This window comes from Lupinus angustifolius, unplaced genomic scaffold (assembly GCF_001865875.1).
Source record: "Lupinus angustifolius cultivar Tanjil unplaced genomic scaffold, LupAngTanjil_v1.0 Scaffold_162_1, whole genome shotgun sequence".
NCBI lineage: Eukaryota > Viridiplantae > Streptophyta > Magnoliopsida > Fabales > Fabaceae > Lupinus > Lupinus angustifolius.
In genome coordinates this window covers 16,003-41,752 of record NW_017728885.1, presented here as the reverse complement: position 1 = coordinate 41,752, position 25,750 = coordinate 16,003, and the positions used below count along the sequence as shown (strand labels likewise).

General features: G+C 36.0%; 1 long non-coding RNA gene across 1 annotated transcript; it reads right to left on the bottom strand.

The window, feature by feature from the left end:
• Positions 1-22,443: 22,443 nt before the first annotated feature.
• On the bottom strand, positions 22,444-24,491 carry LOC109342025. The gene is made up of 2 exons (XR_002107026.1): positions 24,378-24,491; positions 22,444-22,707 (listed from the first exon to the last, which is right to left on the bottom strand). It is a non-coding gene; the product is annotated as an uncharacterized LOC109342025 (long non-coding RNA).
• Between the last annotated feature and the right edge of the window lie 1,259 nt (positions 24,492-25,750).

The following is a 25,750-nucleotide window of genomic DNA, read 5'->3' as shown; positions in this document are numbered from 1 at the left end:
TTGTCTTTTAGCATGTGGCTGGTTTGGTAGCCGTTCTGCAGTCTGTCTGCCATGTTGGCAGGTGGGTTGGTGAGGTACAGATGGCATGCTAGGAAATGTCTCCAAGGTCAACTCTGGTGGGCCAAACACGCGAGACCTACCTCGACGACCAAGCATGTGGGTCTTTGGATCACCGGGTAGGAACAGTTGCCCCTAGTCTGCCAGGATGCTGGGCGAGCATGTTGGGAGACTCTAACGATCTTCAAACGACCTCTTCCTGGGTGATCCGACTGTATGAGACTTGGTAACCTGAGATTGAAAGGCGTTGTTTTGAGCTCGCTAGGGCGCCGGGTGATTGCCTAACTAGGCGAGTTGGTCTAACTTTAGCAATTAGGTGCTCTTCTTGTTTGAGATTTTGTGACGTGTCTCTTTGGTTCTTCGCACCATGTGGCAGGTATTAATGACCTTGGGTAATGTATCCGTTGGGGTGGGACGTCTCATCATTACCTGCCGTGACCATTGATGTCCGCCGAACTTTGTCGTGACGTGGGAGTGACTGCTGGTTATCCAAGTGCCAGCACGTGGCATGACCTTTGATTTCCGCCAAATTTTCCTTGTTTTTCGGGTTTCCGTTGGATTGCACTTGAGTGTTTTCCTACGGTCCTGATGAGGATAGGAATGGGCCTGGCCACTAGGCCCATGGCTCAGGTTTTTCTATAAATAGAGGACGCCTCGTGGCTTTTCCTCTTTTACGTGTTTCCATCCTTCCTGAATACTTTCTGCGATTTTTTGCTCCCAGCGTGTTCTTCTTCGAGATTCTCCTTCTTTTCAACTTCTTCCTCTAATCCAGGTAACACTCATTTCTCATGGTTTACATTTGCGATTATGAATTTGATTATGATGTGGAGATCCTTCCTGGACCTCCACCGTGTTTCCAAAAACCGCCGCCCTCATCTTATCCATTGGTGGAGGTTCCCGAGCCGTTGAGCATCGTCCCCCTGCCTCCCAAAGGTGGAGGTGCAGGGTTCCAATGGAGAGGTGCCGACGATTACTTGGCCTCACTGTGTGCCAAGTATGGGTATGTTTTGAGTGACAACTCTAAGTCTGAGTCTGTGTCTGATGACTCTTGTGATGGCAGGTTCATGACGACGAGGACGTATAAGTAGGGGTGTCAATATGGGCATTGCCCGCGGGTCAGCCCGCATTGCCCGCAAAAAAATGCGGGCAGGGCATGGTATTTTTGCCTGTTAGCCCATATTGCCTAGCCCGTTTGCCCGCTTTATTAGCGGGCATTTTAAACGGGCTCCGCGGGCGGCCCGCGGGCATTACATTCTACACTTTAAAATTTTAATCCAAGACTTTATTATTGCTTGGTTATTTTATAATTATTATTGCAGACTTGTTAGATAAAATTATTATCTAATATGGTTAGAGAGACATGTTTTGAATTATTATTATAGAGACTTTGAATTATTATGTAATGTGGTTATGTAAAATCTATTGATTTACTGCATAATGTACTTGATAACTTAGCATTCACCATTGCTGTTTTTTAATGTAAATAGGAAAATACCCGCGGGCCGCCCGTTATCCCGTTTGAAAACGGGCAGGGCATGACTTTTTGTCCATTAACCAATTGCGAGCATGCCCGGTTCGCTTAAATTATTGCGGGCGCGGGCTAAACGGGCCGGGCGGCCCGTTTTGACACCCCTACGTATAAAGTCAAGGCCCCTCAACTGTTTATTCCTGCGGAGATGGCCAGGGAGGAATCCCGCTACTGGTGGGTCGATAGGGAGGTGCTTGAAACTCCTAGCACGTTCCCATACGAACTCCCCTCAACGTACATGTGGACAAAAGGTCTTTTCATGGCTTTGAGATCAGCGCCCCTAGGTCGGGGGAAAGTGTTTGCTACAACTGTGCAGAGGAGAAGAGTGATAAGTACACCTTCTTCCTCTATGAGGCGTACTGCCGGCATTTGGGGCTTCGCCTTCCTCTGGAGGAATGGGACGTGCAAGTCCTGGAGCATTTGCAGATCGCTCCTAGCCAACTGACCCCCAACTCCTGGGGGTTCATTCGAGCATTTGATATCATGTGCAAGGCGGCGAACATCCCTTGCACATTAAAGTTATTCTTCTGGATGTTCCGCGTCGGCCATCGCACCAACACTGATGAAGACAAAGAGGGTCGCCACGGATGGACGTGTCTTCAATCTCGGCCCAGGCGGGGGCTATTTACGCCATTTTCATCGAATGAGAAGAAGTGGATAGGCGAATACTTTATGGTGAATGTTAGGAAGGCATTCAACTCCTGGTGCTTTAGCAAATCTGGTGCGCCGCGATTTCCCTTCTCATGGAATGGGGATATCCATCAACGACATTCCAAGGGTTTTCTAGTGGAGAATGAAGATTTGTCTTCTGAAGAGGTGGAAGCCGCCGAGGCTATGACCTTCTAGATAGACGAGGGAGGACTTCTCCCTTGCTCGGCGATTCGTGACAGGGGTGGAGCTTTAGTGGATTTTGTTGGTGGGTGGTCCAGACGTTGATTGTATTTATTGCTTTCTTTATGTATCTCCTTATCCTCTTATTGACGATTTTCTTTCTTTTTGGTGCAGTCGAGCTAAAAGCCAAGATGAGCGAGAAACTAAGGAAGAGCATGCTGTTGAAGAGGGTCGCCGACCTGGTTAAGAAATATGCTGCTGCTTCCAAATGTTAGAGGACGAGATCCCCCGTGCCTCGCCCTATTGAGGGGTCTTCCAGCCGGACAACTGTGCAGCCAGCTTCAGTGAGTGGGGGGCGCCCTACTAGGGAGTCGTCTTTGCCTGAGCAGCCCGAAGACTTAGTGGACCAGAAGTTGGCTTAGAGGGCTTCTGATCCGCCCCTTGTTGCGTCTATCGAAGCGGTTCCTCCCGCTGATCCTACTAAAACTCCTCAGTTTGCATCGAAGAGGGTAGAAGAGACCGCTGGTACAGTGGCGACCCCTGTCTCTAAGCAAGAAGCTGGAATGGACGTCGATCGCCCCGCCAATCCAAGCAGGAAGAAAAGTTCCAGGGGCAGTCAAGATCGTCTTTCTTCTATTGGCATCCCCAAAGTGATTGACCAGGCGCTTATGAACGCCCAGACCAAGGAGGCTTTTGACAAGTTACCCTTGCCCGTCTTGTTGCAGCACGTGAAGGGGAGTGTTGTCCTCATTGCCTCCGTCCAGAAGTACTTGGAGGCTGATGGGGTCTTAGAGTCGCGGATAGCGCAACGGCGAAAATCCGGGCTCTGCATGAGGCGGAGAAGCAGAAGATGGCTGATCTTCATTCTGCCGAGAAGGGGGAGCTGGTCAAGCTAGGTGAGGTCGCCAGGGCTCAGGTAGCTGATTTGTCAGCCCGTGTGGGTTTTCTTGAGAATGACAAGATCAAGCTTACCGCCTAGGTGATGGAATCTTGAGATTCGTCTTGTAAAAGAGGAGGCTGCGATTTTGAAGACCCGTGTTGATGCTGCTGAGCAAGAAAAGGCTGCACTTCTTGTGCAGGTGCAGGCATTGGGGGAGGAAAAGGTGTCTTTGGAAACCCGAGTTCGGGAACTGGAGGTGAGGCAGGCGGCTGTCGAAGCTGAAAATGTGCAGCTAGAGAAGCTTGTGGGCGAAGCCGCTGTAGACGCGTGGGAGAGTGCCCAGGACCAGCTGGCTCTGGCTTTTCCAAGCACTAATTGGACTTGGATGCAGCTGGGTGCATATGTGGAAGATGGACGCCTGCTAATAGCTGATGAAAACGGCGATCCAGTTTCGATGCCTTTTCCTGGTCAAGATGGGGGACTTCGTAATCTTTCCCTTTTAAGTATCTTGTAATAGTTTCTCTTTAATGAACAGCTTTTGCAATTGGCCTTTTGTTTATATTCTGCATTACGAAATGACTTCGTGCAATTGCCAAACGATTTGTCTTAAACGACTTTGAATGAATGTCTTTAAAAAACTGTGAATGAATGTCTTAAACAACTTTGTGCCAAATGATCGGCCCCATTGGTGAATGTAAAAAACCGCGAATGGGAAGTAATCCTCACATCGGGCGGGTGATGGTTCCAAGCAAGGGGGGCGAAAATCGGCCCCTTGGGTGATTGCGAAAGCCGCGATGGGGAAGTGATTCGCGCCTCGGGCGGGTGATTGCACTAGGCAAGGGGGGCGAAAACCGGCCCCTTGGGTGAATGTAGAAAACCACGAGTGGGAAATGTTCCTCGCCTCTGGTGGGTGATTGCACCAAGCAAGGGGGGCGAAAATCGGCCCCTTAGTTGAATATGGAGACCATGAGTAGGGAGTAATCCTCGCCTTGGGCGGGTGTTTGCACCAGGCAAGGGGGGTGAAAACCGGCCCCTTGTGTGAATGTAGAAAACCACGAGTGGGAAACGATCCTCGCCTCGGGCGGGTGATTGCACTACGCAAGGGGGGCGAAAACCGGCCCCTTGGTTGAATATGGAGACCATGAGTAGGGAGTAATCCTTCAAAACAACACAAAGTATAATACCTCGTTATCATATATATTTGAAAAAGATTACAAAAGAACGACCAACCACGCATGTGGTTGTCGGTTAGGCATAAAATAACCAGAGGTTGGCGGCATTCCAAGTCCTTGGGATGTCTTTTCCTGCCAAATCTTGAAGTTTGTACGCCCCTTTGCCGATCTTGCTGGTTATGCGGTAAGGTCCTTCCCACTTAGGTCCCAACTTCCCTTTTACCCGTCCTATATCTGCTCTCCTTAATACCAGAGTTCCCACAGACGTCGCCAATGTTCTTTCCTAGAACACAAAGGTACGGAACAATAGTTGATCGGTTGCTGAGGATGGAGAGGAGGAAGAACGTCAACGTAGCAAGATGATGTAGAAGAGCTGGACCCGCTGGTGGAGGTACTTGAAAAGGTTCTCCGACGATCAAGTCAGTATATGAACTTGGTGATAAGTGTGTGGGAGTATGATAATATGAAGAGAGAGAGTAATAGAATGAGTAATGTTAGAGAGTAGAGAGATTAAGATACTTCCTGTTGGTAGAGACTTCTATTTATAGGGGGAGAGCTGACTTTGGGCTTTTGGCGGGTAGTGTAGCACGTAGCCGACCAAGAGTATTGTCAGGGGTTGCTTTTTCCGTGTCAGGCAGTCTGCCAGGACCGTACTCTACGCTACTCTTGTCTTTTAGCCTGTGGATGGTTTGGTAGCCGTTCTGCAGTCTGTCTGCCGTGTTGGCAGGTGGTTGGTGAGGTACAGATGGCATGCCAGGAAATGTCTCCAAGGTCAACTCTGGTGGGCCAAACACACGAGACCTACCTCGGCGACCAAGCATATGGGTCTTTGGATCGCCGGGTAGGAACAGTTGCCCCCAGTCTGCCAAGATGCTGGGCGAGCATGTTGGGAGACTCAATACGAGCCTCACACGACTTGGATTACTTCGTGGTGGAACATGAAGCGAGTGAGTCAAGTGAGAATAATTATCATATAAAAATTTTGAGAACAATAAATCTGAGTCTTACAATCATACATAAATGATTAGTAATAAAAGTTACTTAGTGATAACATGATTATTTAAAAAATCATGTACTTTTATTTAAAGTCTTGACCATTCAAATAAAATCTAGTGACCATTGTTAATTGTTTTCTTTACTCACAATAACAATTATTTTCAATTAGGTCATTTCCTATATGTATGTTACACACATATATATAAAACATTGTTACTGTGAGAAACAAAATAATTAATATGGATTGTTGAATTTTAAAGATTATAAAAGCACGTAATTTTTAAGTGATTATGTCATAGTTATTTATTTTTAACCTTAGTCATTCATGTATGATATGATATGATCCATATTTATTTTCTTTAGATATTTATATGAAAATCATTTTCACTTTACTCACGCCCTTTGTATATATATATATATATAACTCTTGAATCCAATGACTTATCATTAGGATCCATGACAACCCTATTTTCAAATGTATCCTAAAAGAAAACCATTCTAAACAAGAAATTCATTGGTAAATGTTATAAATAGAATAAGATATAACAAAAAAACAAACTAATAAAGAAAAAGTTATCTAATCACAGTTGATATAAAAAACAAAGAGCTAAACACAATAAACTAGCAATAAAATCCCTTATCCCAGAATATATAAGGCACGAAAATTGATTCTAGCAGGTTATCTCATTTGTGTTAAGGAGTATTTAGTAAAGTCTCGAACCCTAAAATTGAAGGCAACCAATTGGGTTCTTAATGATTAAACAAATTATGAAGGTGTTGGCTAAAGGAACTGGCCCTATCTATGATACTATTGATCCTAAAAAATACTTCACTTTGTTCTTTTTGGTATTTAAAATGCTTTAAGATATATGGTTTAGTTTAGTGGTTATGGATCTAAGTTTTCTGCTGGTGGCAAGTAAGTGATCCTCTAGAATACAAAAATATTTCGGTCTTTTTAGCATACATATTTACATTCCACAAATATTTCTGTTTTTTTGTCAAAAGAATATATATGCTCCTCTTAAAGCATGAGAGAAAACAACCCCTTTTAAATAAACCGTATAGCACTTTTTTTAATAGACTAAGTTTTGAGCATTACTAATTGAATAAAAATAAGATGATGATGGTTCATAAATTAAACGATTGAACAATATCTCCTCTTGTTTACTTCTCTACAATGACCGGTTAGACTGAAGTTCAATAGGCACATAAGTCACATTATTTGCATGAACTAGGATTTTCTGTTCCAAAATCTTCCCGTCCCCATGTCCCAAGCCAATCATATCTTACCAAATTATATAAAAATATTATGTTATATTTTTTTTAATTTTTTTTTTCAAGTATGTGTCAAATTTCCATTGGATTGGGGACACAATGAAATACAAAAAAGTGGGACAACTGATGCCCATTCTTATTTGCATAACCATGAGTCCAAGAAAAAATATTTGTTATTCCCGATCATATCTCATAATTTCATGTTAATAATAATGAAGCAAAACAACAATAATAATAATAATAATAAAGATTTAACAATTTTAATTGTCATGTCATTTTTATTGACACGAGACAACGTAAGAAACATAATCTAGGACTATATATATATATATATATATATATATATATATATATATATATGTGTTCATGAGTCATAAAAGAAAATCAGAATATGATGTATATTTCTCTAAAGACGATTTAAAACAACTTCTCCATAAGTCTAAATGGCAATAAAATTTGTTAGAAGTTGTCATTAATTATCTCTTCACTATTGTCTTCATGTTGCATTTTAGTAATCATTCTCTTCACAATGCAATTTTCTTCATTTTCCTCCACGGCTTCCTAGTTACTATATATACCAACAAATTCATCAAGAGCTTTTGTGTGTTTTTAGCTTTGACAGCCATGTTCTTCAAATAGATAAGTTGTTTGTTCTTACTCGCTACTTTTCCTAATTTCTTTTAAAACCATCTCCTATTTGATGTCATCATATTTGAGTCAATATTTACCTATACAATTTAAGATAAAAAAAGTGCAAAAGAGTGTTGCATAATCTCCATAGAAATATATTTGTTGACATCAAACAACCTATATGATGTGAGGAATGAGGACAAAAAAGAATTATATAAATAAAGGTTGAGAAGGAATCTTATAAATGATGTGTTGAGAAATTTCATATCTTCTTTTACAATCATATATCCATAGGATGGAAGTTGATGCCTTTCCATAAAGGAGGAGTAAATTATTGCGATCCAATCAAGCATATTGGTATGTTATTTGATCTCGTAAAAACATGAGTAGGTTATTATGAGATAGAATAAGCACAACCATTTTCAAGATCAAAGAACTAATTAACGGTTTGGTCGCGGTAGTTTATCCCTCCAAGTTGGAAGTGTTTTATGTACGAATAGATATATAAAAGAAGACAACACTTTTAAATATGCTTACCCATAGTTCCATTTCATTCTTTTTGTTTCAGTTCTTTGTCTTTCTCATACTTACACCATGCAAGTTCTATGTGTACAGTTGCATGCTAACAAAATTAAAACCTTTTAAATGGAGAGATATATACTGTTACTTTTTTCTTATCATTTTCCTAAAATTATATACGTAAATCTCACCTGAAATACGACATAAGATCATATTCATATATGATTATATTCCAAATTCAGAAAATGAGTAAGCACAACTACAATAACTTATCTATTTGACGAATATAGTTGCCAACATACAGAAATACACTAAAGCTCCTATAGAATATTTTGGTAAGGTGACTAAGAACCTACTTAACATTGAGAATAATTAGATTGTGAGGTTGAGAAGTAAAATACAACATGAAGAAACTAGTGAAGAGATAATACCAACATTTGACATAATTTTTCATGATTTAAATTTTGGAGAAGCTTAATTTTCTTTACAAAAAGCATGAATTCTCTTGGATACTCGGATGGTTATGTATATATTGTGACTTATGTTCCCATAAAACTTTAATTTAGTCTAATAAGCTTGGTGATTGAGGAGCAAAGATGAAAAAAATTGTTAGGTTCTTTAATTTACATGAAAATTTCCGATCCTGTTCTTTTTAACAATTTAACAATGAATATAAGTTGCAGTTGTTCATAGTGGTATAGTGTATTTAGAACCCCATTTTCCTACACTAATTAGTCTACTAATTAACTATAAAATAGTGGGAAAATATGCAATACCTTGTGGTTCTTCACATGATGGGGCTCTTCTTCAAGTGATAGTCTTGTTTTTTCTCCTATTCAATCCTGAAAGTGATTGTGAAAAGAAAAAGTATGATGAGTTTAACATATAGGAATGAAGTATCTCCTGGTATAAGGATATAAGTTATCTTCTCCTGCCAGTGAAATCATGACAGATGTCATGTTTCATCATTTTCTATAAAAATATTTTTAAAAATAAACAAAATAGCACACATGTCACATATTTACTGACTAGAGAAGATAAGTTATCTCCTGATATGAGGAGATACATTATTCTCTTAATATATATGATGAAGGAAATATAAGCAAAAGGAAATCATAAGATGATTATGCAAGACCAAGAACTTACCAACTCTTCCTCCTCTCATTTATCTTCCACGTACTTCGTACTACTTTCTCTTCTTTTCTCTTTATGGAATAATCTCATTTTTTAAAGCAACTTTTTTAATAATTAGTAAATTTTAAAATCAATTTAGTTTATTCATTAGGGATGTACTATATTTTTTCTATCATTATGTAATTAATTACAAAATTATTATTATTATAATGGTATAAGATTTATTTCAAATAAATTTAATCATTGATAGGGTGGACAATCATTAAATTGGTGGACATGTTTTAGGAAAATAAATGTAGTTATTAGGTAGAAACTACTCGAATGGTTGGACAATCATGTGTTAGTTAATAAAGAAAATTATTTTTAAATTCATCTATCAAATTTATTCTCTTCACGGTTTTTCTATTTGTAAGTGTGCTCCACCCAAACCAAGAAATAAATAGTAACAAGGATCTCCACTCCTAAGCTTTGTCTTAAATCACATCTAACTAACATTAATAATATTGAAGTAAAAATAGAAAAAATGATAAATACTTAATTTTTTAATTTGACATTTTATAGTTTTATTAGTATATGATATAATTTGAAACACATTTTGGGACAACAAATCCAAAGATAAAGAGTTTTTTTTTGAAATGAATAGATAAACACTAATGGCAGATATTTACATTAGAAATATAAGGAGGAAAAGATTAAATAAAAGTTACTCATAAAACTAAAGCAAAAGAGAAAAAAAGCAAACACTAACCACAGTATTTTGATTCATATCCCTACCTCTAATCATATCCCTTTCATTCTTATATTCCCACCTGTAATCTCTTTCCCTCATTTTCTTTCCTAACCCATACATCTTTTCTTTCTTCCCCATTTCTCTCCATACCCATAGCTCTTACCTTCTTTCTTTGAATTACTATTTTGTAGTCCTTCCCAAACCCCTGCTTCCCCATTTCTCTCCAATGCTTTTGTGCATCAATATATAGGAAATGAAGAATTCTTATATTCCCACTGCTCTATTTATCTTAAGAGTTAAGCAAAATCAGAGATCTAACACGTGGCACATAAAAGTAACATTAGGTTTTTATATTAATCTTCTTATCATGTTTTGTAAGTACTATCATAAAAATACTTGCACTCATCTCTACCTGCAAAAATGTTCACATACGTGTCAGAAATAATAGCTTATCTCATCATTTTTTATGATATTTAGTATATATAAGGGAGGGGATTCACTTACTTCAAAAGTAAGTTTAAAAAACTTACTCCATATTTTAGTCATCAATTTTAGGAAAATCCAATGGTTTAAATTAGTGAGTATATCTAAACTATTAAATTTCCTTACAATTAATGACTAAGATGTTAATTAAGTTGGTTAAACTTACTCTTGAAACAAATGGATCACCTCACATTGTTATAATATATTTTATTATTATATCATAATCAATTTTTGTGATTGAACGATAATAATTTTTTTAAATAGAAACGTTATTATTTATTATTAAGATGAACTCACTCCATCACATGCTTCAACAACAAAATAGAGAAAATTGAATTGTTATCTTAAATATTTTAAAATATACACTCTACTAAAATAACTTGTTATTTTTATATGAAATTCCAATTTTTTCTTTGATATCGAGTTTTCTAGCCAATTGATCAATAAGTATTAAAATGATGATAATAAAATGGTAATTGGACATTAATGTTTCATTTAAATTATTCATTAGTTATATCATTATATTGTTAACAACAACTAATTTAAATGTTTAAGAAGAAATAAACTATTTTGAGATGAAATAAAGTATATTGAGATTAACTGAGTTTCTAAATATTTATAAACTCTTATTTATTTTAGAAACAAATATATTTGTTAATGATGATAATAGTCATAGAGAAGAAGGGATATAACTTTGTTAACTTCTCACATAAGATTTCCACAAAATATGATATATTAAATAGTCAAATCCAAATAGTATAAGAATTAATATATGTTCATTATTTTTTATTTGAATATATTACACTAATACTCATTAGAATTTAACTAAATTACAACTATCACCCTTTTTTAAGGATAATAATCATAAATATTAATTAATAAAGCATAAAATCATTTTAGTTTAATCTTATAGAATATACTATATATTTACTCCTTATTTCAGTAATGAACTAACAAGATTGTTAAGAGTACGTATTATTGGAAAAATATATAAAAAAATCCTAAACTTTATATTTTTTTGCAAATAATTACTATGAACTATTTTTTATTCCTAATTAACCTTAAATTCTATCTATTGGTGAAATTAGTCAATACATAAAGATAATATTAAATAAATAACAATGAAAAGTTCTAACTCATGCAATTTTTTAATTTTGAGTATTATATTATTACTATTTAATTTTTTTCTTATATATATATATATCAATATTACCAGATTAACAACTTTTAACATTAAAATTTATTTATCATTTTCTCAATTAGTTATGCATTTCAGATATCAATGCTGGAGAGCTTGCATTGTTGCGTTATATTATTGTGAATCTGATTATAGTTATTTCCTTTTTGAAATATAAGTAATTTAAATATATATTTTACATGGACCAATTTCATCAACTGATAAAGTTTAATGATTAATTAAGATAAAGAAATAATTTATAATGGTTATTTACAAAATACATTAAGTTTAGAAAAACTTTATACACGTTTCCTTATTTATTATATATTAATATCATATCACTTTACAAAGGAAAAAATTAGGAAGTGACTTTTTTCTATCGATTTTAGTTTTTCATTTAATCCTTACAAAAAATTAAAAGGACAAAAAGGAAATTATACCTTGGTAATATTTAAATATTCTAACTTTAATCATATTTTTTCTTATATATTATAATTTATATAGTATTATATCTCTAATTATTTATATTTAAATATTCAACTAACATCATATTATCTACTTAAAATTTAACTTATAATTATCATTGATAATTAATATTTTTAAAATTTTATCCTATAAATTTTACTTATGAAATTATTAATTTTAAATATTAAATTAATAATAAAATAGTATGAGTTGACAATGCTATCAAAAAATTAGTAGAACTACTAAAAAATGCATAATGAATCAGTGTTGTATTTAATATGCATAAAAGATCAAAATAATGGTCATGCAATCATGGATTTGGTAGAGAATATTTGATCCATGAATTAACACATTTTTTCTAATTTATTTCCTAACCACTATTTGAGTCTTTTCTATAAGTGTAGTACTTCAAGCAAGTTGTTTCAATTTGTTTGTCATTTCAAAGTTGAAGACAATATTAATTATATTATAATCCTAATTATTATGGAGATAATAAATAATATTAGGATAAAAATAAGGCAAAAAGTTAAATGATTTCTTCATAATTTTAAGAGAAAAGTGCATAAAGTATCTCTAAACTTTATGCATTATGCAAATAGTTATCATAGACTATTTTTTTCTCTTTACAATAAACCCTTAAACTATATCAGTTGGTGAAATTGATCAATATATAAATATATTATTAAATTATAAATAATTCAACAAGGAAATGACTACAATTGGACTCACAATAATGGCAATGCAACAATGCAGGCTAGTAAGCATTGAAATCCGAAGGAAAAACCATCAAAATTGTTTAAGAAGATGATAAATAAATTTCAGAAAGTTGTTAATGTAATAATATTGATATATATATATATATAAATATTAAATAATAATAATAATAATAATTTAATAATTGAAATTAAGAAAATGTATGAGTTAGAAATTGTAATTGTCATTAATTTAACATTATTTTTATCTAGTGACCATTTAACTAATTGTTAAAGTTTAAGGAACTATTAGAAAGAAAAAAGTTCATAATAACTATTTATAAAAGACATAAAATTTAGAGTATTTTTATATATTCCCTAATTTTAAAGAAATAGATAGAGTATCATGTACATGAATTTATCCAAATTCATGTGCATGCATTTAAGCAGGATTGACTACCCACCCAATCAATACATTTATTTACGTAATAAATGATATAACCTTTTATTTATTTCCATAATTGATTTATTTCCCTAATTGATTTATTTCACTAATTGATTTTATACTTTACTGTTTAATATTATTATAATTGATTTAATTCCCTAAATGATTTATTATAATTTATTTTATACTTCATTCATAAATTCATGTGCATTTTTTATTTCCCTAGTAGATTTTATACTTCACTAATTAATATTATTATAATCCTCCAAAATATTGACGATAGAAATATTAAAATGCTTATGTTTCGAGATATGAAATATTTAATTAAAATGATTTATGGTTTATATAAATTAATTAAATGCTTTATTTAATTAAACACCTTTTATTAATAATTTATAGAATTAAATAATATTTGAGGAAGGTATAGCTACACCACAAGGAATTTGTTCCTAAGATTTATATTAAAAATATTATGGTTTATTTGGAGAAGGATTATCTTTGGTTGGTGGGTGATACTTGTTAGGTATCTGTGGCTTAAACACACTTAGGGGGGAGGTTGAATAGGTGTAGTGGTTATCAATTACCGCTTCTCTTACCAAAACCCAGTTCTGGAAAACAACCCAGTTAATCGATTAACCAGTGGGCTTAATCGATTAACACACAACAAAATGATCAGAGCAGCTAGTTGCATAGTTATTTAACTACAGATAAGTAGAGATACACCATATATCTTTATGCAATATTAACAAGGATATAACAAGGTATAATCATGCAAAATATCAACTTCAAACTCGAATTAAAACAGTAAGAATTATAAAGGAGATTAAGAGAGAACAACTTGCACAAATGAATTTTTATCCTGTTTCGTTTGCAGTCCACTGCAAACTACATTCATGCCTCCCCTTCTGATCTTGGGTTGACTATCCCTATCGCCTGAGAAAACCTTTCTCGCGATCCAGCCCCAGCCAAGATCATCGTTCTCAATTCAAGACCTCCTAGTCTTGGTGAAGAATCATTCTATCTCAATGGTGGTAAGACACCAAGAGATTAACCCAAAGTACAAAAACAATTTACAAAAAACAAGTTTTACCAAACACTAAAATGCTCAAATAAAAATAATGAAAAACTCTAAGATTAACTCACTCTTAAGTCACACAAGCCATCATGCATATGTGAGTTAATACAAAACAGTAAACACATAATATTTCTCTAAGAATCTCTATCAAGAATGCATGAACATGTAAAAAATAATGGATGGGATTAAGCATATGAAAACATCATGAAATACACCATGAACAACTTCAACAAAGCATGTTAATCTCTCTTCCTCACACATGCATTTCTCTCTGCCAATTACAAAGTAAATCACGAAAATATGCTCTCTAATCAAATCTAAACAATAGTATGCAATGTTGTATGTTTATGCAATTTGCCTAAACTTATACAAAACAGATTTGACTCTTCAAACCGTTCCATTCAGTTAAGCAGTTAAAACAGAAAACAGTTATAACATAAAACATACATGTTAATCGATTAAGTTACCACGTTAATCGATTAACCAGTATAACGTGATTAAACAAAAAACAGTTGTAACATAAAAACATATATGCTCTCTAATCAATTCTAAACAATAGTATGCAATGCTATGTGTTTCTGCAATTTGCCTAAACTTATACAAAACAGATTTGACTCTTCAAACCGTTCCATTCAGTTAAGCAGTTAAAACAGAAAACAGTTATAACATAAAACATACATGTTAATCGATTAAGTTACCACGTTAATCGATTAACCAGTATAACGTGATTAAACAAAAAACAGTTGTAACATAAAAACATATATAACAGAAAAAAAATTGAGTTAATCGATTAAGTCACCATGTTAATCGATTAACCAGCATATATAAAATGTGATTAAAAAGGCAAACTTACTCATATGTTATGCTTAACTCCTATACATGTTTTAGCAATTATATTATGCCTAATATGCACATATAACATGTAAGATTAATGCATGAACATACAATAAACTAGATGATATGTCTCATGAATATGATATGACAATTATAATGGCTTGTGAGACTTGCATCTAGGTTTATCTCACCTATACCCATTCACTAAGGCACATATCCCAGACTACTTAGAATTATGACTCTATTGATATAACCTAGTCTAGATATGCCCAATGAGATATAGGCATGTTGATTGTTGAGCCATCTTCAAGCTTTAATAAAACCTTGTCTTCATCAAAACATAGGCAAGACATTGCTAGTGCAATCCTTGACACTTTGCACTTTCAATACTTATAGTTTACACAAAATAATATTGCAAATATAATGTCACTTTTGCATGTCATGTCCAATATCTTGAATTTTGCATACTAGGCCAAAGATCAAAAGTTCGATTCATGGGAGTGATATTTGTTAGAAGGGACAATCACATACCCTAAAGGATAAAAAATAAAATAAATGTAATGTTAAGATATGGATGAATAATTAAATTTATTTTAATTATATTGTTATGATTATCAATATTATCACTATTCAATAATATAATACAAAAATAGATAATGATTTTGTTCAAAATAAAAAAAAATAATGTTTTTCATTTGTATAAAACAACACTTATAAAGCAATAAGATGTATTGATAAATTATTACTCCATCTATTTTAAAATAATTGTCAACTTATAATTTCCAGAAAATATGAAATGCTTATTTTTTTAATAATATTATTATAGATAGAGTAAAATTTGAAATAAAAATAAAGTTTAAATAGTAAAATATAAAACTAAATATTGACTTTCAAATTAATAATGTGTCTCAAAATGTTTGATGTTTAAGGTTATACAAACACTCTAAGAAAACAATAAGTGATATAAAAGCTGAATACAATCTAACTAATAGAATGTCATTAATGAAAAATAGAAACTACATTAAAATGAAATGAAAAATAGGATATGAAAAAAGAAATAATAAATAAGGGTTTAATTGAAACTAAAATATAATTATGTATTGAGTTTCCAAAAAAAATCAAAGCATTGATTTAAAATAGTATGAGAAAGTTAATATATTAAAAATCAAGGATTATGTGTTTTTTAATTTTCCACAATTATTTTGAAATGTCATACCTAAATTTTTGAAGGAGGATGGTGGAAACAAATAGGAATAGCTACATACCACTACACTTTCCACACACAATTGTTTTACGAGTACTCGTATAGGCATCCACTTGTTCGATTTATGTGGGTTTTAGCATGTATGCATGGACTAGTAGCGATGTGTATATGTTAGTTCCTTTAAAAATTAAAAAAAAACTTTTTTAAAAGGTTATCTTTTTGACATTTTGTATGTGAATGAGCTGAAAAAAACAAAAAAGCATTACTTTAATAGAGTACATGCAGGAACGAGTATCACTATATATTTTCACCCTCATATGTAATGCACATGGTTTGAAAAACTCGTTTTTAAAACTCACGAGTACCCATTTGTAATCTTGCCTATACCCATGTTTATGCGAATTTTATCATGTATCCCAGTTTTGCTTGTCACCCATACAAATATATATAGCACAACACTAAAATGTTAACCTTTTCTCTGTGAGTTGTTTGGATCAAATTTCAATGGTTTCATTTCATATCTTAATCTATGAATTCTTGTTAGTTGCCCAAATGGGCAAACATTTTTTGATCAACAATAAAATTTATTAATAGAAAAAAATGAGAAATTAGGAGAACAAGTAATATTCTTATCCACTTAGTTGTAAACATTAACAACCAAGAATGTAATTTGAAGGGTGCATTACGCACTCCATAAAAGAGGAGGTGAAGTTAGGAAAGTGGTCATTAAGAAGATTCCAGACATTCAGAAAAATTAAGTTCAGAAGATCCTAGAGTTCTAGAAAATAATTTTATTCCTAATAAATAATAAAGTCCAGATAATAATAAACAAAATGGCCAAACCTTTGCTATATTTTAAAAAAAACCTTACATACCTATTATTTTATATTTCTTTTTTCATTGAATAGTGATTATAAAAGATGATTGCTTTATATTTTATTTTTCATTAATGAGAAACAATCTCTATATTTTATCACAATTTTTAATGACATTACTATTTAAAATAGAATGATAGAAAATAATGGGTATGACATAACTAGTATGTTAAAATTTTAGTTGATGAAACTCGAGTTATTAATTTCCTTATCATTAAACATTATAACCTAATCACCTCCCTATCTTGTGACTCCCAACTATTTCTTATTATAACATAAATAGAATGATATAAAGCAACCAATAGGAAATTAAACATGTATGTTACAATATCTCTACTTGTTAATCACGTCTTCACATATAGGTATATATAATAATATAATAAATTTTATGGTATAAGATAAAATATAGATATTACATTCTTATTAGAAATATATAATAATAATGAACAAGCCAGCTAGATTGGCCAGAAAAGTTGATTTTACAAAATATAGATAAGTATCTTGAAAATACAAACTCTATTGATAGAAATCAAACTCTTCTTGATCAGAAAGATGACAAAGAAAAATAATATGGAAAGAATACTCAATGAATTTTTATTGATTGAATTGATTAATGAAATAAAAGGCAAGAGTTAATATATATACCCCTTGAAAGTAACAAACTTAACACATAATAACTAACATCTAACTACTAATCAAAAAAGAAAAGCAGAATTAACGAGCCTAACACAAAGCTAAGAGTGATAGCTTGTATTACAAGAAATCGTTGGCTTTTATAATAATCATAAAGGAATCCAACCCAAGTCTCCAAATTCTGATGATGTATGACTCCATAATTGGCCCAAGTAGCTTTGTAACCATGAGATTCATCGTGATGATGAATCTGACTTAGATGAGTGTGTTTATGATTAGTCTGACGCACCATGGTTCTTCTGACCGAGACAGATCTAGCTGATGCGCCTTGCCTGTGTGCACCTGATGTAGCATTGCTGACCGAGGATGGTGCACCAGCTGACGCGCTTTGTCTGTGTGCACCTGATGCATCCTGTCTCGGTCAATCTGATGCATATTTCATGTCACTTCTGGTTTATAGCAATATGCCACAAGACCAACCGAGCCAAATTTGTCCTAATGCATATTTGTAGCTGAATTATGCTGATCATGATCCATGCTTTATGCTTGTTGAGTCATCATCAATGGTCCTACAATCATAACTATTGTTAGAATTCATCAAGTTTAACATCCCCCACAAGCTGGAGTGTGTATATCACACAATCCAAGCTTGGATATATTATTTTGGAATGTTACAAGGGGTTGAGATTTAGTGAACATGTCAGCAACTTGTTTACTACTAGAGATAGGTAAGAGATGAACAACACCATTCAAACCTTCTTCCTAATTGAGTGGCAATCCATCTCAATATGCTTGGTCCTTTTATGAAACACAGGGTTGGCAACTATATGTAAAGCTGACTGGTTGTCACAATACAAGACAATAGGACCAGCATGACTCAATTGTAAGTCATCAAACAAATAAAGAAGCCATTGAGCTTCACAACTAGTTAGAGCTAAGGCTCTATACTCTGCTTCAACAGAGGACCTATAGACTGTTTTTTGTCTCTTACTTTTCCATGAAATTAGAGACTCTCCAAGGAAAAAAACAAAAACCTGTTAATGATCTCCTAGTATCAAGGGAAAATCCCCAATCTGCATCACTAAAGCCCTTCAATTTAGTAGTAGTTTTTGCAGGAAAAAGCAATCCTTTACCTTAAGCACCCTTGATGTATCTGAGAATTCTTAAGGCAACTTTAAAATGGTACATTCTAGGGGCAGCCAAGAACCGGCTTAGATGCCCAATGGCATAAGAAATATTTGGTCTAGTGTGAGTTAAATAGACCAGTTTGCCAATAAGCCTCCTATATGAGGTTATATCAGAATAAATAGCACCAGATTCACTATGCAATCTAATATTATAATCCATAGGACTAAAGCAAGGTTTGTTAGCTAACATACTAGTGTCTTGAAGTAAGTCAAGAGTATACTTCCCCTGGCAAAGACTTATTCCATCATTGTTCCTAGATACTTCAATACCAAGGAAATACTTGAGAATTCCAAGGTCCTTGATGCTGAATTTTCTGTCTAGAAGATCCTTCACACATTGGACTTCATCAAGGTTGTCTCCTGCAATAACAAGATTATCTACATACACAATTATAACAGTATATCGTTTGGTGTTAATTTTGGTAAAGAGGGAGTAATCAACTCTTGATTGAAGAAAGCCATGTTGAATTAACACAGTAGTAAGTTTGGCATTCCATTGCCTACTGGCTTGCAAACAAGGGATTTCTCTAACTTGCAAACAAGGGATTCATCATTGATTTTAAGTCTTGGAGGAGGCTTCATGTAGACCTTCTCAACAAGGTCACCATGTAAAAAGGCAGTGTTAACATCTAGTTGATGAGGATGCCAACCTTTTAAAGAAGCAAGGGCGATTATGGTTCTGATAGTTGTTATCTTGACCACAAGACTAAATGTGTCAAAGTAGCCTTGCCTTGTGCCTTTCTATGCTACCATCAGCATGATATTTGGTTTTGAAGACCCACTTACATCCTATGGCTCTTTTATCTTTAGGAAACTTGGTTAAAATCCAAGTATTATTTTTCTCTAGAGCACTTAATTCAGTGTTAATAGCATCAATCCAATGTTGATGCCTAACAGCCTCACTATAATTCTCAAGTTCAGTGTTAGAGATGATGGTTAGAATGAGTTTCTTGTGAGATGATGAAAGCTTATCATAAGATAGAACTTTAGATAAGGGAAACTTCACATTTTTACCATCCATACACATTGTACTAAGGCCAAAAGAATAGTGGTAATCTTTCAAGTAGTTAGGGGCATTCTTTTGTCTAGAAGACCTTCTTAGGCTTTGATTATTGTTATTGTTAAAATCAAGACTTTCATCCATGTTATTCAAGTCAGACTCATTCTCTTCTATATGATTTACATCAGAGTCATTACTATTCTCAATTACTGGAGTCTCATTGGAATGTCTAGGCATATTTACATAGTCATGATTAAGAAAAACATCCTTATTATTGTAAGATGATGTAGGGAGAGAAATGTCCATACCTTGTTCAGATTGATCTTTCTCATTTTTGAAGGGAAAGACATTTTCAAAAAAGATGACATTCATGGACAAAAATGTTTCTTTGTTCATGCAATCAAACATTATATACCCTTTGATTCCCTGTTTGTAACCAAGAAAAACACATTTCCATCGAGTCTTTGAATGCAAGTTTCGCCCGAAGCCATTAGGCCGAGGGTATGCCTGCCTGGGTGTTGCACATTGTTGCCCCATGCCTAGGCCACGTGCTAGGCACCAAGCGGGGTGAATGTTGGCTTCCCGCGAGAATTTCTCATGGTTGGTTGAAAACTGAGTCCGCGGTGGAGAGCGCTGTGATGGATGGTGGCTGAGCTAAAGCTCGAGACTGATCATGCGTGTCACCTCCACCAGCTTTGCGACTCTTTGACGCATGGGGGTCTATTGGCCTCCTAATACGGGAATCTCAGGTCAGGCGGGGCTACCCACTAAGTTTAAGCATATCAATAGGCGGATGAAAAGAAACTAACAAGGATTCCCTTAGTAATGGCGAGCGAACCGGGAAAAGCCCACCATGAGAATCGCTCTCCCTCGATGTCCGATTTGTAGTCTGGAGAAGCGTCCACAGCGGTGGATCGGGCCCAAGTCCCCAGGAAGGGGGCGCTAGAGAGGGTGAGAGCCCTGTCGTTCATGGACCCTATCGCACCACGAGGCATTGTCAGCGAGTCGGGTTGTTTGGGAATGCAGCCCCAATCGGGCGGTAAATTCTGTCCAAGGCTAAATACTAGCGAGAGACAAATAGCGAACAAGTACCGCAAGGGAAAGATGTAAAGGACTTTGAAAAGAGAGCCAAATAGTGCTTGAAATTGTTAGGAGGGAAGCGGATGGAGGCCGACGATGTGCCTCGGTCGGATGTGGAACGGCGAGAGCCGATACGCCAATTAACTTGGGGCATGGATCGACGCGAATTGTGATGGTGGCCCAAGCTTGGGCTGATGACATGCTCGTGGAGACGTCATCATCGCATTTGTGGTTGGAAGCGTGCGCCGTTTGATGTGCTTCGACACCTGTGTGCTTCGGGCGTCGGCCTGTGGACTCTCTATTCGGTCCGTCTTGAAACATGGACCAAGGAGTCAGACATGTGTGCGAGTCAGCGGGCAAGTAAACATGTAAGGCGCAATGAAGCTGATTGGTGGGATCCCCTTGTGGGTTGCACCACCGACCGACCTTGATTTTCTGTGAAGGGTTCGAGTGAGAACATACCTGTTGGGACCCGGAAGATGGTGAACTATGCCTCAGCGGGGCGAAGCCAGAGGAAACTCTGGTGGAGGCCCGCAACGATACTGACGTGCAAATCGTTCGTCTAATTTGGGTGTAAGGGCGAAAGACTAATCGAACCGTCTAGTAGCTGTTTCCCTCCGAAGCTTCCCTTAGGATAGCTGGAGCCTGGGGGTGAGTTCTATCAGGTAAAGCTAATGATTAGAGGCATCAGGGGTGAAACTCCCTCGACCTATTCTCAAAATTTAAATAGGTAGGACGGCGTGGTTGCTTTGTTGAGCCACGCCACGAAATCGAAATCCGCTAAGGAGTGTGTAACAAATCACCTGCCGAATCAACTAGCCTCGAAAATGGATGGCGCTAAAGCACGCGAAGATGAGAAAGGTTCCATGTGAACGAAACTTGTACATGGGTTAGTCGAATCCTAAGGGACGGGGGAAGCGCGTTTGATAGCGCTCTAAGCACGCACTCCGAAAGGGAGTCGGGTTAAAATTCCTGAACCGGGATGTGGCAACTGACGACAACATTAGGGAGTTCGGAGACGTCGGCGAGGTCCCCCATAAAGAGTTATCTTTTCTATTTAACAGCCTGCCTACCCTAGAAATGGCTCAGCCAGAGGTAGGCTCCGGTAGCTGGAAGAGCACCGCACGTCGCATGGTGTCCAGTGCGCCAGTGGCGGCCCTTGAAAATTCGAAGGACCGGGTGCCTCCCTCGCTCGGTCGTACTCAAAACCGCATCAGGTATCGAAGGTGAACAACCTTTGGTCGATGGAACAATGTAGGCAAGGGAAGTCAGCAAAATGGATCCGTAACCTCGAGAAAGGGTTTGGGTCTAAGGGCAGGGCATGGGTCCCAAATCCGAACCCGTTGGCTGTCGGTGGACTGCTCGAGCTGCTCTCATGGGGATAGCGAGTCGCCGCGTGCCGGTCGGGGGATGGATTGGGAACAAGCCCTTTGGGGCCTCTTCCCCGGGCGTCGAACAGTCGACTCAGAACTCGTACGAACAAGGGGAATTCGACTGTTTAATTAAAACAAAGCATTGCAATGGTCCCTTCGAATGTTGATGCAATGTGATTTCTGCCCAATGCTCTGAATGTCAAAGTGAAGAAATTCAACCAAGCACGGGTAAACGGCGGGAGTAACTATGACTCTCTTAACGTAGCTAAATGCTTCGTCATCTAATTAGTGACGCGCATGAATGGATTAACGAGATTCCCACTGTCCCTGTCTACTATCCAGCAAAACCACAGCCAAGGGAACGGGCTTGGCGGAATCAACGGGGAAAGAAGACCCTCTTGAGCTTGACTCTAGTCCGACTTTGTGAAATGACTTGATGTTAGTTATCAGTGGCAGAATACACCTAGAAGGTGGGGTTGAATAGGTGTGGTGGAGCTCACGTTCCGCTTTTTGGGTTTTTCACACTTGCTAAAAAATGGCCAGTTAATCTATTAAGCACTATTCCTAATCAATTAAACATAGTAAAAAAAAAATGCAGAAAATCTTGTTTAACAACTCTTTAGCACGGCAGGTTAGGAGAAATCAGGCAATGATACAACATATATTTTTACATAAAATTAAACTAGTTATAGTAAAAAACCAGTATACAAATTATCATGTTATATCATGCAATATTACAACTTGAAATGTAAAAGAGAAAGGGATAGAAAAAATTGCGCAAGGATTTTATCCTGGTTTGTTTTGTGGTCCACTACAAAACTACATCCAGGCCTCCCCTTCTAATCTTGGGAGATTTTCTTCATCACTATAGAACACAATGTATCATTACATACACACTTCCAATTACAAGACTCGATTGCTCCTTTCTTGGAACCCAAAGAACTTCGTTACCCTTGGTTTGACCTTTCCTAAAACCACAACCCAAGAAAACCTTTCTTACCGCGATTCGGCCCCAACGAATATATCGCTCTTTATCTCAAGACATCCAAGTCTTTGTGAAGAACACCTTACCTAACCGCAGCTAGGATTTTCCTAATCCTTGAATTACAATGCTTTGAGTTATGAAGGAGTACGTAATACTCGGATTTTACAATAAAGATCAAAGACTAAAACCTAAGCAAGAACTCACAAGACTTCCTAGTCTAATATGAATGTACATGCATGAGGTTTCTGAAATTATGCAGTCACTGAAAACTATCTCTTTTCTTTTCAAGAAACACAAGAATGATGCAAGAAGGATTTTCAAAGAACATGCAATATGAATATGAAACTTAAAGCCTTAGCATGATCTAATTTTTCTCCTAATACAACATGCAATATTTTCTCCTAGTTATGACAATGAGTAACTCGAAAATATGCTAAGAGAATGATGTAAAAATGTATGGGCTCTTATGCCACATATGCTGAGATTTCAGTTTAAATAGAAAACTGTCTAAAGTCTCAGTTAATCGATTAAGTACCCATTTAATCAATTAACACGTTGTTGAAAATAACGGTTTTCAGTTTTTCAGTTATCTATTAAAAATGTGATTCTGTTAATCGATTAACACTATTCACAATTGATTAAGTTAATGGATTAACAGAGTTTATAATCCATTAAACAATGTAAAATTAGCTTGAAACAGTGTAAAATCAACTTGTTAATGCATGGTGAACTACCAATATGATATATGCTCATGTAATACAAGATTTCCAAATATAATACATTTAATGTACAAAATCAATGTATTCAAATGCATGAACCTAATTATCATATATTTCTAGATGATGTCTCATTTTAGTGGATTAATTACTTTATTAAGTCTTGTGAGACTCACACCTAGGTTTACCTAACCTAGACTCAATATCTATGGTAAGCATCTTAGACTTCTAAAACAATAATAAAGAATTATAACCTAAGTCTAATAAGTCACCACTTGAGTCCTCGACATGTTGTATGTTGAATGATCTTCAAGCTTGTCTTCATATTGGTCTTCATGTTTTTCTTGATGTTTGTCTTCATCAAAACATAGATCAATCCCAATGGTGCACTTCACTTTCACTTGAGAGGTGTAGGATAAGTGGGAGCTGGAAACAGCGGAAGTGAAATATCACTACTTTTAACGTTATTTTACTTATTCCGTGAATCGGAGGCGGGGCGCAGCCCCTGTTTTTGGACCCAAGTTTGGCCTCGGTCGATCGATATAGGCGGAAGACATTGTCAGGTGGGGAGTTTGGCTGGGGCGACACATCTGTTAAAAGATAAAGCATGTGTCCTAAGATGAGCTCAACGAGAACAAAAATCTCGTGTGGAACAAAAGGGTAAAAGCTCATTTGATCATGATTTCCAGTAGGAATATTAACTATGAAAGTGTGGCCTATCGATCCTTTAGTCCTTCGGAATTTGAAGCTATAGGTGTCATAAAAGTTACCACAGGGATAACTAGGTTATGGCAGCCAAGCGTTCATGGCGATGTTGCTTTTTGATCCTTCGATGTTGGCGCTTCCTATCACTGTGAAGCAGAATTCACCAAGTGTTGGATTGTTGACCCACCAATAGGGAACGTGAGCTGGGTTTAGACCATCATGAGACAGGTTAGTTTTACCTTACTGATGACAGTATTGCAATAGTAATTCAACCTAGTACGAGAGCAACCGTTGATTCGCACAATTGGTCATTGCGCTTGGTTGAAAAGCCAGTGGCACGAAGCTACTGCGCGTTGGATTATGACTTAATGTATCTAAGTCATAATCCGGGCTAGAAGTGATGCGTGTGTCAGTCGCCCGTTTGCCGACCAGTAGTAGGGGGTGATAAGTGCCAAACATACCTAAACAAACATACCTAAAAATCATACATTTTTATGGCACTTATCTTAAGCATAATTGAGAATAACCAACTTAGAACAATACTTTTTGTATAAAATATCACAATTTGGTATATTTGTGTTTGTATTGCCTTTTTATGTATTTTGTAGGAAATAAAATGAAGAAAAGAAGAGAAAAGATTCATGGTCAAAAAGCAACAAAAGTCAAGGAAATCAAGGTGCTCAACCAGGCAGCTGAGCGTGGAACAAGCCCCGTTGAGCTGACCTGGTCACATGCCTGACCTGGCCACCTGCCTGACTTGGACCAAACTGCTCAACCAGGCAGCTGAGTGGACCTGCTTAGCCGCTCAACCTAGCACCAGACTAGGCCTGACACAGTCATAAATATGCTTGACACGGTCAGACACGAGCTTGGCACAAGACCAAGCTGCTCAACGGTCCAACCAAGCTGCTCAGCGGAGAACTAGACTCCTGGCCAGATTAGCAAGCACCAAGCCACGTCCCAGTCAACACGGTCAGAAGCTGCTGAACAAGCAGCTCAGCGGTGAAGCAGGTGCGCTGGGTGGTGCTTACCAGACTTGACTTAACCATCAAGCAAACCATGAAGTCAT